The sequence below is a fragment of the Cebus imitator genome, unplaced genomic scaffold, assembly GCF_001604975.1.
Source record: "Cebus imitator isolate Cc_AM_T3 unplaced genomic scaffold, Cebus_imitator-1.0 Scaffold231, whole genome shotgun sequence".
NCBI classification, from domain to species: domain Eukaryota; kingdom Metazoa; phylum Chordata; class Mammalia; order Primates; family Cebidae; genus Cebus; species Cebus imitator.
The window spans coordinates 4201786-4215235 of NW_016107546.1; positions in this window are offsets into that span (position 1 = coordinate 4201786).

Genomic DNA, 13450 nt, shown 5'->3' on the forward strand with positions numbered 1-13450 from the left:
ATTCTTGGAGGAGTGAAGTTGGGTGTCTTTGTTTTGTTTTGTTTGAGGTAAGGTCCTGCTCTGTTGCCCAGACTGGAGTATAGCAACACAATCACGACTCACTGCAGCCTCCAACTCAAGCAATCCTCCTGCCTCAGCCTCCTAAAGTTTTGAGATTACAGACCTCTGCACCTGGCAGAAGAGTGGTGCAGTGGTCTATAATATCAGCACTTCAGGAGGCTGAGATTTCCATTTTTTTTCTTTTTTTTTAAACGGGATTTCACCATGTTGGTCAGGCTGGTCTTGAACTCCCAACCTCAGGTGATCCGCCCACCTTGGCCTCCAAAGTGCTTGGATTACAGGTGTGAGCCACTGCACCCTGCCGAGGCTGAGATTTAAAATCTCAGTGAAGTAGGGAGTGTGGCAGCGCAGGGTGGGCGGCCGGGCAAGAAGGAGCATGTGCGTGTGCCGGCAGCCTCCAGTGGCTGTCAGACTCTGCTTCAAGGCGCAGGAGGCTCTTGAAGATCTCTATATATTTGCCAGGGAGAAGTGGCTGAGAAGTGACGGCACCAGGCCTAACAGCACATCTGGAATCAGGGCGACCTGAACCCCACATCCCAGTCAACCCATGCTGGTGGGTCACAGTATGAGTTGAGCCCAATCCCAAAGGGTTCGCCAGCTCAAATGTTTGAAATCCCACCAGTAGAGTAGACCCTGCTTGAATTCTTAATTTAAAATCTCTCTGTAACTTGTCCTCAGAGGCCCTGGGGTGCATAAGGAGCCAAAATGTGAAGTGAGGAGAGAACTCAAAGGTGAAAATTAGCCCATGGTTCTTAACTCTGGCTGCTCCTTACCATGGTTGGGGGAAACACTGGAGAACGTTGAGGCCTGAACCTAGGTCACTCAAGTCAGAGTCTCTCATCATGCAGCTGGACAGCTGGCAATTTTTTTGAAGTCCCCACCCCACATGATCTTACTGCTCTGCCAGCTTAAGACCTATGAGACAGGCCGGACACAGTGGCTCACACCTGTGATACCAGTACTTTGGGATGCTGAGGTGGGCAGATCACCTGAGGTCAGGAGTTTGAGATCAGCCTGGCCAACATGGTGAAACCCTGTCTCTGCTAAAAATACAAAAACTAGCCGGGCATGTTGGTGGGTGCCTGTAATCCTGTAATCCCAGCAACTCAGGAGGCTGAGGCAGGAGAATTGCTTGAATCCAAGAAGTGGAGGTTGCAGTGAGCCAAGATGGCATCATTGCACTCCAGCCTGGGCGACAGAGCAAGATTCCATCTCAAGGGGGAAAAAGAAGACCTATGAGACAGCATCAAGATTGGTGGGGGCCCTAAAAACAGAACATCAGGTGGAAAGGAGCCAAGACGCCCCAGCCACCCCAAGCAAGAAGATGAGAGAAAGACTGGATTTGTAACTAACAGCAGAATCTAGCCAGGAAATCTGACCTGGAGAATTAAAAGAGACTGACAGAGACGAAGTAAGTGTGTGTGTGTGTGTGTGTGTGTGTGTGTGTGTGTGTGTTACTGTTTGGGGGAATGCTTAGTTCTCTTTATTGACTGACATTAAGTGCACTAATTAAAAATAACTTTCCCTATTCAAATACAAGTGGGAGGCATTAGCAGAATTGGGTAACCAGTCACTCAGGGCACCAGCGATCCCATAGCAAGCAGCAGGGGCAAAATAATGCTCAGGCCATTGTATCTCTCTGCTCTTTCTTACTTTTGCAAAAAAGAAAAGGAAGAAGAGTAGAAAGGAGGGAGGAAGAAGGAATTCCCTTTCAGAAACTTAAATCAATAACTAGAAATCGACAAACTTGATGAAAATGTAAGCCCTGGTGCTGTGGCATGTGCTCTTCTTTAAAGATCCTTTGAAATGGTCATGTCTGGAAGCCTTTGAAAAAGCTGCAGAGAGTAGATTTTAGGTGCTGTTCCCAAAAAACAAAAACAAAACCACAAAAAACAGAAGGTAACTTTGGAAGGAAGGATGCATGTGTTCATATGCTTGCCTGGCATCATGTCAGACATCTTAAATAATAAATATATACAATAAAAAATACATTTGGAAAAAACAGGAAAGAAAGCTGCTTCAAGCCATGCTTTCGGCAAAGCATGGTTAAGATGCTGTTCTGGGAGGAGGGGCCCCATCTTTCCAGTGAGGCTGCAACTGATCAGAGGAGTGACTTGTTTGTTTCAGACTTGATAGCTAAGAAGCCAAATTTGTCTTCACATTATGTGAAACTTACATATCAGGTGTTGCTTGGAGAGGTAACATCTGTCAGAAGGGGTTGCATGTTCATTTTTTAAAAATCTGTACTTTGCAAGATGAAAGTTGCCAAACTCACTCCTCAGTGGTTGAGTCAGAGGTAGAACTGGCAATTTGTAGACATCATCTGTGTTTTCATCACCCCATCAGGAAGCATTTACATTGCACTTTATATTTACAGCATATTTCACATTGTATTAGTTTTCTCCAAGGTTTACTATTTAAAAGGTTTTGCTGGGTAAAATTACAGAAGTGATTTAACAAAGCAGTCTCATACAAGCCATCCACATTCTGAATAACAACTCTTGAAATATGTTTGCTTTTTCGTTACAAATAACAAAGCTTCAAGTCTGGAAAAAGTCTTCAGTAGCATTTACACATATTATTTTCTGAGCTGAACTCTGGAAACTTGGGTCCCTGGGTTTGTATTTTATCTTTTCACCTGCAGAGTCATTCCTCTTCATCTTTCTTTCACAACAACCTAGTTTCAGGTTTGGGGTGTTTTTTTTTCCACTTATTTTACATTTTTATCAGTGCATGGCATCTTTTGTCTTTTGAAGGGGTCATTGACAAGAAGAAAAATTTCCATTTTGATATCATGCAAAATGCAATAAAGAAGTGGTAGAGATTCTGTAATTTTAATTTTTAAATATTCATTTGTTGTTGCCCTTCTTTGAAACTATTTCTGTCCCTAGTAAGTCTACTGACCACCTCAATCCTTTTGTAAATAGGACATGCGTGAACATGCATGTGTTCACATGTCTGTCTGGTTGTGTATTCAATTTCAGACTGATTTGTCTTTATATAATATCTCTATGTGAAGTGAGGAGAAAGTCATCTTTATATTCTGCAAGATGGAACCAAAACTGAGACTGAGTCGTCAGTTACCAAGTTCACGAAGGATGTTAGGGAAGTTGTGTAGCAGTAAGGGGTGAAGGGAGTCATCTGCTAACCAATAATGGAGGAAGGTAACCTGAGAACTTACTTAACTTCATTATTTTCAACAGCAAAACTGAAATAATATCACGCATGCCTAATGTTCTGTTATAATGACTATCAAAAGAGATCATGGTTGGGAAATGTTTTTTCCCAACATCAACTGACTCTGCACTGTGTATAATATTATATATGACTACACATTTGTATATGTATTAAAGTCTATACATACTTAAGTCATGCATTCTTACTGAAATTGGGTTGAAGTTTTCATTTCAGAAAGAGCAGATGCATTTTCTAACTTTGGTAAAGGTAATTTTTTGCCCCTTGACACAGTGTAACTGCTTTTTGAAGTGATTTTATAAAGAGTTTCTCATTTAAGTGAGAATTATTTATAAAAACAAACCTCAAATACCTCTAACAAAAGGTCATTGTAAGGAAAAATCACATTTTATGAACGTGAGTAGGCTTTAAATTAATACTAGTCCTTCAAAGATGTGTGAGATAGGATCACACTGATGAAAAATATATTACTTTCTCTTTCAAGGAATAATATACATCCCCCCGCCCACTTTTTCCTTTAGCTTTTGGAACAAATATTGAAGAAGTTCTCTCTCTTTTAAAAGCCAGGAAATTTAAGAAACTTTAAAAGAGAAACTCAGTGGTTTGATGGGCCTGCAGCCAAGGCCTCCAGGACTGAGGGAGGCCCGAGTCTCTGTAGGGATCACGCCTCGAAGGTGGGCTGAGATGATGCACAATCATAGCTTTTCTCTAGCTTAACTTGAAGGCACGTGTGTCCTGCTGTTTTGTGAAAGCCTTTTCTGTGTTCTAGGAAGCTACCCCAAGAAAATAATCAGAATGTGGACAAGATTTACATTCAAGAAGTTATCAGAGTGTTGTTTAGAATAGCAACAATAGAAGAATGTTTATATATGTTTTGTATGTATATGTGCATATGTGTGGTCATCGGTATGGTATTTTCAAAAAATGTTTATTAATATGGTAAATACTTCATGCTACAGTATTTGATGAAAAAGGTAAAATGCAAAATAAGGAATGCAACACTTTTGATTTTATAAATGTATATGTGCACAGGAACAAAAGATTAAGAGACAATACGTTCAAGGCTGGGAGCGGTGGTTCATGCCTGTAATTCCAGCATTTTGGGAGGCCGAGGCAGGCGAATCATTTGAGGTGAGGAGTACGAGATCAGTCTGGCCAGCACAGTGAAACCCCGTCTCTACTAAAAATACAAAAAATTAGCCAGGCATGGTGGTGCACGTCTGTAGTCCCAGCTACTCGGGAGGCTGAAGCACGAGAATCACTTGAAAGCAGGAGGCAGAGGTTGCAGTGAGCTGAGATTACTCCACTGAACTCCAGTCTGGGTTACAGAGTGAGACCCTATTTCAAAAAAAAAAAAAAAAAAACCAGAAAGTGTGTCCAAATGATACTTATGGCTATCTCCCAGTGGTAGGTATGAGGGAATTTAATTTCTTCTTATGCATTGTTGTATTTTCTACAGTAATTATATATTATAATTAGAAAAGACAGTTTGTTGTTTTTATCAAGAACGTTTTTTCCAGAGATGTGAGTTCTAGTGGGGCATGGTGGCGTGGCCCTATAGTTTCGGTTACTTGGGAGGCTGAGATTGGAGGATTGCTTGAGCCTCAGAGTTCAAGTCTATCCTGGGAAACATCACAAGACCCTGTCTCTAAAATAAGTAAATAAAAAAATAGATAACATAAAAAGATGTAAGTTCTGTTTTGACTCTGCAATAAATCTGTGTAGAATAAGAACTTATTTTTTCAACATTTGGCTTATCTTTGTATAGCCCTTCTGGCTATAGCTTCTGCCAGACTAAGCATTGTGAATGTAACCATCCCACAGCCGTGACAACGGGACTCTACAAGGAAGGCAAATGGAGGGACTTGAAACAATCAATTCACATGTTCACTGACCCAGCAAATGCTTCTTGATCTGCTGCTCTTTTGGGCATGTGTTTAGGTATTTTACATATAGAAACTCAGTATCACGGGCATGGGAAAAGAGATTAGGGTCATGGTTAGAGGCTTCTTTTCTTTTGGAAGCTGTATCCAGCTAAATATTTCTCAAATATGTCAGTTCTTCTCATCCTGAACAGATTAGCAAAATCCTCTGAAAGATGACCTTTGAGTTCTTGACTTCAAAAGTATTTAACAGTCATGTTCTGTGTGTCCAGTACTGTCCTAGGACCTCAGATATGGAAAAGAAGCGTAATGAGCAATCTCCCACCTTAAAGCAAGGCATCAGTGTTTTCCTGTTGTGTAGACTGCTTGGTTTGACCACCATTAATAATTACTGTCTATTATGTAGAGAGGAGAAGGCAATATTTTTTTGATTATCCCATTGGATGCTTCAAACTTTGCCATTATGAATTTGTACTCTATCAGCTACTTGACATTCAGGTACTCCCCTCCAAATTTTGTTTTTTCCTTTTTTGAGATAGAGCCTGGCTCTGTCACCCAGGCTGGCGTGCATTGGTGTGATCTTGACTCACTGCAACCTCCGCCTCCTGGGTTCAAGCAATTCTCCTGCCTCAACCTCCCAAGTAGCTGGGATTTCAGGCATGTGCCACCATGCCCAGCTAATTTTTGTAGTTTTAGTAGAGATGGGTTTTCGCCATGTTGGCCAGGCTGCTCTTGAACTCCTGACCTCAAGTGATCCACCAGCTTTGGCCTCCCAAAGTGCTGAGATTACAGGAATGAGCCACCGCACCCAGCTGTCCTCTCCTAATTATTTTGGTAGGCTTTAAATGTACCCTGGCAAATAAAAACAATGGCCTTTCCCTCTATTTATAAATCATGTGAAACCTGTATGGACAAGAGAACATCCCAATCTCTAGTCTTTTGGCTATTTAAAATACAGCTGCTTTCATTGAATACATATTATAATTCTAGATGTTTTAACACTATATTAATCAAGATCACCCAGGAATTAAAATATTTATTTCAAACAATATGCAAAAGTAGCCTGTGATTTTTCCTAATACTCTCACTTCTGGATACTCCTTGAGGTCCAGTCATTGACCCTGGGAACCCTCTCCCCAGCTAACTATAAAAGTATCAAGAATATCAGTGAGTATTCAGTAACCTAGCAAAGCTAACAGGATATACAGGATGAATGCTTGTAATGAACACTGCATTTATCAACAAAATCATAAGAATTTTCCCTCTGTGTACTCAATGTTGTTTAGGTATGTGCGACTGTGATAGCAGAGATTCTCAGGCTTCAGTGTGCCCAGGAATCCCCTGGGACCATGGGGGATCTGTTAAAATGCAGATCCTAGGAGGTTTAGGTGGTCCTGAAAGTCTGCATTTTAACAAGGTCAGATGATGCTGATGCCGCTGGTCCACGGGCCACACTTTGAGTCACCGAGGTCTGTAGATTTATCTCATAGAGAGAAACATGAGTATTGGAAGGAAATTCTGGACTATTGAAAATAAAGAAATCTTTTAAAGCAAGATAATATGCCTCGGGGAACTCTTTGAGGTGTGTATTGGGATATAGCCTTTGGAAAGCCATGCATGATTGAGTCACTGTTACGGCACATGTGAGTCCAGCACATTATAAAAGGCCTCTGAGGTGGGAATTGCAGCGAATAAGGATGTCCTGGCAGCCCAAAGCCTTGCAGGTGGGGCGTGGAAGCTGCATCTCTTCAAACACACAGGCCAAGTGAGATATGAAATGTGAAATTGCTTTGCAAAGTACAATATAAGTGTCAGGTGATATTATCATCATCATTGTTTTGCACAATGTACTGGGTCCTGAGGCACAGTCTTGGTGGCTGTGGAAAATAAAAGAATTGCAATTCTTACTCTAGAAAGCACCGAGGCACTTCACGGAAAGTTTCTTGAGACTAAGGCTTGAGCCATGTGTTAAGGATGAGGCAGATGGTTCATGCGGACCCCTATCTCTTCCCTGTCTTAATATCAGCTTAGTTCTCTACTTCAGCCTGCCTGCATCCCTTTTCCTTCCCACACCCCCAACCCTGCCCCAGCACAAAGTGCTGGAATGAGCTGCTTGACCTGTCTTACTCAAATTCTCTCAATAGCTTTCATCTAACCTCATCCAATGCCTCTCACTCCCTACCCTTCATGGAACACAACGTAGTATAGTATAGGGCAAATTTGCTCATCTTATCATCAGCCTTAAGAAAAAAAAACCAGGCTGGCTTCCCCCATTATATTTTAGATTTTCCGTCCATCCATCTATCTGTCTGTCTATCTAAACATTTGTATGCATATATGCCTATTTTTTTTGCACTTACCTTTTTTATGAGGTTGAAATTCCTCAGTCTTTGTTGCTGCATGTGGTTCATGATGCTATTTTATTTTGTTGCATGTATCTGTATTGTGGGTTGATCTTGGACAGTTAGCATTAATGCGATGCTTCCCTGTTGGCATATGCTAATTTATCTATGCTCTTGTTGACCTACTCTCAACACAAACAGTGTTTGCTTAAGAGTAGGAACTGTTTGCATTTGTTTGAGTCTCTGATAGAAACTATTCAGAGGATGATATTGTTCTTGACAGCTCAAACTTTATCTTATTGGGTGTATTTTGGAAACTGGGGAGAAGTAATTGGACTTCAAAGTCCCAGTTGTTATCAGTGAATTCTCAGCTAGAATCAGAATGAATGGAAAATTCCTGATCAAATGTTTAACAGCAGTTGACCAGAAGAAGTGCATATTCTGGCATACCATTCTTCATTTCACATGTATTCAACAAATATTTATTGACCACCCACTGTGAGCAAGGATCTTGGTGAACACTGAACAGTGAACATTGCTGTGGCCCTGAAGATACTCAATGCCCGTGTGTATATGTGTGCCAGGGTGGATGTGTCTAAATAGGCATGACTGCTCCCAAGTGTGTGTGTCTAAACATGTACATGTGTGTGGGATGGTACAGACAGGGAGAGTGCTTACAGGATGGATAGATAAACAGACTTCTTCCACATTGCATGTCAAATAATAGTAGAAGTAAGCCCATAGCAATGTGAGGCACTTGACCCGGTCTCGAAGGTCACAGGAAGGCTTGCCACCAGAGCAACCGCAACACTGAGACTTGAAGGTTGAATAGGAGTGGAGCCACGCAATGTGTAGGAGGAACAAAGATTTTAGTCAGAGGAAATCAAGGCCCAAAATGAGATTGTTTGAGCATGAACATGGCTTTGAGTGTGAGGCAGGAGTGTAATCACACAACAAGATCATCTTGCCCACTGCCCAGAACAGCAGGTCTTTGCAATAGAGAAAGAGTTTAATAAATGCAGAGTCAGCTAAGTGGAAGTACAGCAGTTTGTTATTACTCAAACCAGCCTCCCTGACCATTTGGAGGCTAGGGTTTTTAAAGGATAGTTTGATGGGCAGGAGGCTAGGGAATGGGGAATGCTGATTGGCTGGGTCAGGGGTGAAATCATAGGAGGCTGAAGCTGTCCTCTTGTGCTGAGTCAGTTCCTGGGTAGGGGTCACAAGACCAGATGAACTAGCAGTCTGGGTGGTGCCAGCTGATCCAACAGAATGCAGAGTTTGAAAAGTGCCTTGAACACCCATCATAGGCTTTACAATAGTTATCTATAGGAACGATTGGGGAGGTTTCAGGTCTTATGACCACTGGAACAATGGCTGGCTATCCTTTAACTACACCTATGTCTTATTAAAGTTCAGACCCCTCCTAATCTTGTGGCCTTTCATTAGTTTTTCAAAGGCAATTTGGTATCTGAACAAAGAATGCATAGTTTTTGTGAAAGGCTGTTATCATCCTTGCTTTAAGGTTAAACTATTAACTAAATTCCTCCCAAAGTTAGCTTGGCCTATGCCCAGGAATGAACAAGGACAGCTTAGAGGTAAGAAGCCAAATAGAGTTAGCTATGTCAGATTTCTCTTACTGTCATAATTTTGCAAAGGCAGTTTCAGAAGGACCTGTGAGAGTCAATGTCAGGGAAGTAAGAGACCAGATCACACCTCCCAGCCCCAAGTGTGAGATAGAAGCTCCACACCGCATTTCCATTCTGCTATAGTAACAGTCCCTAGAATAGCCTGGGGAGAGCCTGAAAATCCTCCCACTCTGACTTCACCCCAATTCCTTCCTGATCAGTATAATCATGTAATCATTGCGCAAGGCTCAAGACCATAGTGTGTTAGGTATGAGACAGAAGGAAATCTTGACCTCTCTGTCCACTGAAGCCATGAACTCTTTGTGAACAAGCAGTGTTTCTACCCCTTGTAAGATATTCCAGCACTGTGAGGCATCTGAACAAACGTTTTAATAGATACCACACTCTGCTCCCCTGTGGTCAGGCAAGAACACGAAGGCCTCTTTCCTGCAGCCAGTGGTGTGGATTGCAGATTTGGGGAAGTTGACGTAAAAGATCTGATGGGGCTGCTTGGACGGATTTCCAAATAAGCAATTTCTCATGAATGTGGAGCAGAGTGATACACAGACCCACAATGTGATGAAAGAAGTCCAAGACAGCAACAGAAATGACCCAATAGAGGGGGACGGGGGCAGAGGTGATCAGTGTCCCAGCTTTTGCTAAATGTAACATGACTAGCCAAGTAAGAAAAGTCATTATCGAGAAAACGTGGAAGTCCAGCCAAGAGTCTGGGTGATGGAAAATTAAATATAGTTGGACATAAAATTTTACAATATAGGGATTGTAGGATGATTGGAAGGCTTTCATAGTTTAAGAATGCAGTTCAAGGGACCATCTCCTAGCATTATCCTGAAAGCTAATACTTTTGATTAAAACCGTAAAAATCTATCTTAGAAATCTAGGGAAGTGCGTGCATACCTTAAACCCAAACATTGTACCACCTGGAGGACTAGCGTTTTCATTTTCTTTCTATCTTTAACTTAATTAAAGTGGCCATGGCCAAGCTGGAATTCCTATGTGAACTTGGTATAGAAAATTCAAAGAAATTAGAGATTTTTAAAAGGTTATTTAAAAGTTTACACATAGGATCATTTTCAAGGGATAAACCAGACACAGATATAGCCTCAGTGCATGGAAAAATGACCATGAGTATGCCTTGGTGCTGCCTACCTGGAGGGGCTGGAGGTTGAGCAGGGGCAGCACAGCCTGACCTGTGTGAATAGTTCTATGATCGATCACATGCTGATTTGGAGGGGGCAGTGATCTAGGAGGAAGGAGGTGAGCTGGAGACAGGCTAGATTTGAGTCCTGGCTGTGGTTCTCTCCAGATGTCACTCTGTTCATTTCTACCTTGTCTGTTTCACTTACATCCACTTTCCTGACTCAGCCAGCTCCCAAGCACTCAGGCAATTGCACTGGGGCAAGATGATGAGAGAGTGCTGAGGTTCACAATTACTAAGGCCAAGATCTGTCACACCAGAGAGCATTGTGTGCCGTGAACAAGAAGCCCAAAGGAATACAAAGTAATCAAATAATAATCATGGTTATGAGGTGTTTAGCAAAGCTGAATTTCCGCAACATGCTAAATAATAAAAATGTTTCTCAAGAAACATCTACCCTAATAGGAAGGAATCTCCTGGTCTTAAATCAGCTGAGTTCAGTTCAATGAGCAAGTATTGAGATTCTCTTATATGTGAGGTGCTGTGAAAAACAGTGGGAATAAGAATAGGAATCACATATGTGCATGTTGGTGATAATTTTGTTCCTCTCTATCTCCACTGCAAACAGAATGACCATGTATCTACAGGAACAGCCAACCTCAGTTGATTGCCAGCTCTGGGCCAGGCGCTATGCTAGGCCCTAAGCTATAGAATTTATTACGACAAAGTTCCTGTTCCTAGGAGCTCATAAACAATGACTATTGCCTTCTTTCTACTGCTTGATAAAACTCATTAACCCTCAGCATCAAAAGAGTCATCATGCAGTACAGGAATAAAACACAAAGAGATGCCGAAACTTGGTCTAGCTTTTTGGGAACATGATCAAGAGGAGAAAACCACAGAGAAAAGGCAGGTTTCTAGAAATAAATTTAAGGAAAAAAAAAAAAGGAAAGACAGGAATGAGGAAAAACTCTCTGTCACTTCCTTGGCATTAAATTTGAAGTTATGACATGTATATTCTGACTTGGCACACTTTCATCTTCTGCGGCTGTTTTATTCCCATGTATTCTAAATATGTCTGCAAGAATTAACAAAAAAAAAATCTCAAAACAGAAAATATGGTTAAATTTGGATTTCAGATAAAGAATGAATAGCCTGTTTTAAACTATAAAAATTATTCATTCTTTATCTGATATCCAAATTTAACTGACATGAATTTTATCTGGTAATCCTAGTTAGGAGTTAGGTCTGTGTTTATAGAGAAGATGTCCTGCATTCTCCTTAAAGTTCTCTCTAGATCCTTGGATTCACACTAAAAATCTTTGCCTGCTTCTTTGAAAAATTTTATTAGCTTTTTGAGCTGATATTTGCTGCTTTTTAGTTTTTATTTGGTCCTGGTCTATGTTATATTCCTGGTCTTATTTTCTAAAATCTATCAGCATACGCAATCTCGTCTAGTTGCCATGTGGAAAATTAGTCCATTTTAATCAAGTGATGCATTACATAGTACATCCTGAAAAAGTTCTCATTGTCAACCCAAATTTCGTTGGTAAAGGGAAAAAAAACAACAAGAATAACGGCAGAGTTTGTCCTGCTGAGACTGTGATGCCAGCAGTATTCTTTACATAGGACATTTCAAATACATAACCTCGTTAGTTAAATTTAAATTAGTTAAATTCACTTATTTATTCACAGATATTTAAATAACCATGCGAGAGGCACCATGGGGAGCAAGAGAGACTGGCACCTGCCTGTGCAGAGCAGGCGTAGCTGTGTGGCCAACCAGGTGTTTGCCAGCCACGTATAGCTACCTAAATTTAAATTTAAATTAATAAAAATCACATGCTATGTGATGTGGTTTGGCAATGTCCCCACCCAAATCTCACCTTGAATTGTAATAATTCCCAAGTGTCAAAGGTGGGGTCAGGTAGAGATAGTTGAATCACGGTGGCAATTTCCCCCATACTGTTCTCATGGTAATGAATAAGTCTCTTGAAATCTGATGGTTTCATAAGTGGGAGTTCCCCTGCAGAAACTCTCTTGCCTGCCACCAAGTAAGATGTAACTTTGCTCTTTATTTGCCTTCTGCCATGACTATAAGGCTTCCCCAGCCAGGTGGAACTGTGAGTCAATTAAACCTCTTTCCTTTATAAATTACCCAGTCTCTCATATGTCTTTATTAGCAGTGTGAGAACAGATGAATGCACCATGCTAGCCACATTTCAAGTGTTCAATAGCTTCATGGGGCTAATGGTTACTATATTAGACAGCACAGACTATGGAATACTTCCAGCAGCACCCAGAGCCTACAGAACAGTGCAGAGCTATGGGGAAGCAAAAGTGGGATGATTAATTTCTCAAATTATTACTTATAGTAATTACAAGTATGTTACCTCACATAAAATAGATGTCCAAGGAGTTATAAGGTCACATAACTGGGAATCTCTCTGAGGAAGGTACATTTGATGTGCATTGGAAAGGAATACACAGGTGGCTATGGGACAGAGAGCTGTCTGGGTAGAGGGACCAGTGCAAACCAAGGTCGTCAGGGGCAGGGAAAAACAGCATTTAAGGTACAGATAGAGGCATGAAGGAAGAAGAGAAAAAATGCACAAAAGGAATCTAGAGCAGGAGCCTGGAGGGCCATGGTGAAGACCACAGGGTTTATCTAAAGAGCCAAAGACGGATTGAAGTCATGTGTTGAGATCCACACTTAAAATCACTGCTCTGCCTGCTGGGCAGTGTGAGCTGAATAATGAGGTTCATATATTTAGAAAGGAGAGATTTCTCAGAAAGGGTTGCAGCGTGCAGGGTAGCCATTCTTACAGACTGGGAAGCGTAGCCTCTGGCCAGAAGCTAGAAACAGACACTTAGAAGATGGGAAGAATATAAAAGGGATTTCTACTGAACGAGGTGACCAGATGCACATATTCAGTAAGCTACAGGAGGAGGCATGAATGTTTATGAAAGGAGAAATGTACGCATGTGTAATTGGGTTTCACGCCTCTTCCGGGTGGCATGTACTCACAATGACAGTGCTAGCATAACATTAGGTTGGAGGGTTTGGCCCTCTGACATCAGAAGGTGAAGTGGAGGATGGGAAAACTCTTTGTGTGCAGACTCCATAGACTCAACAGAAACACTCTGTGGTTGGTGGCTTCTTATAGGGAAGGAATGCAGTTGTTG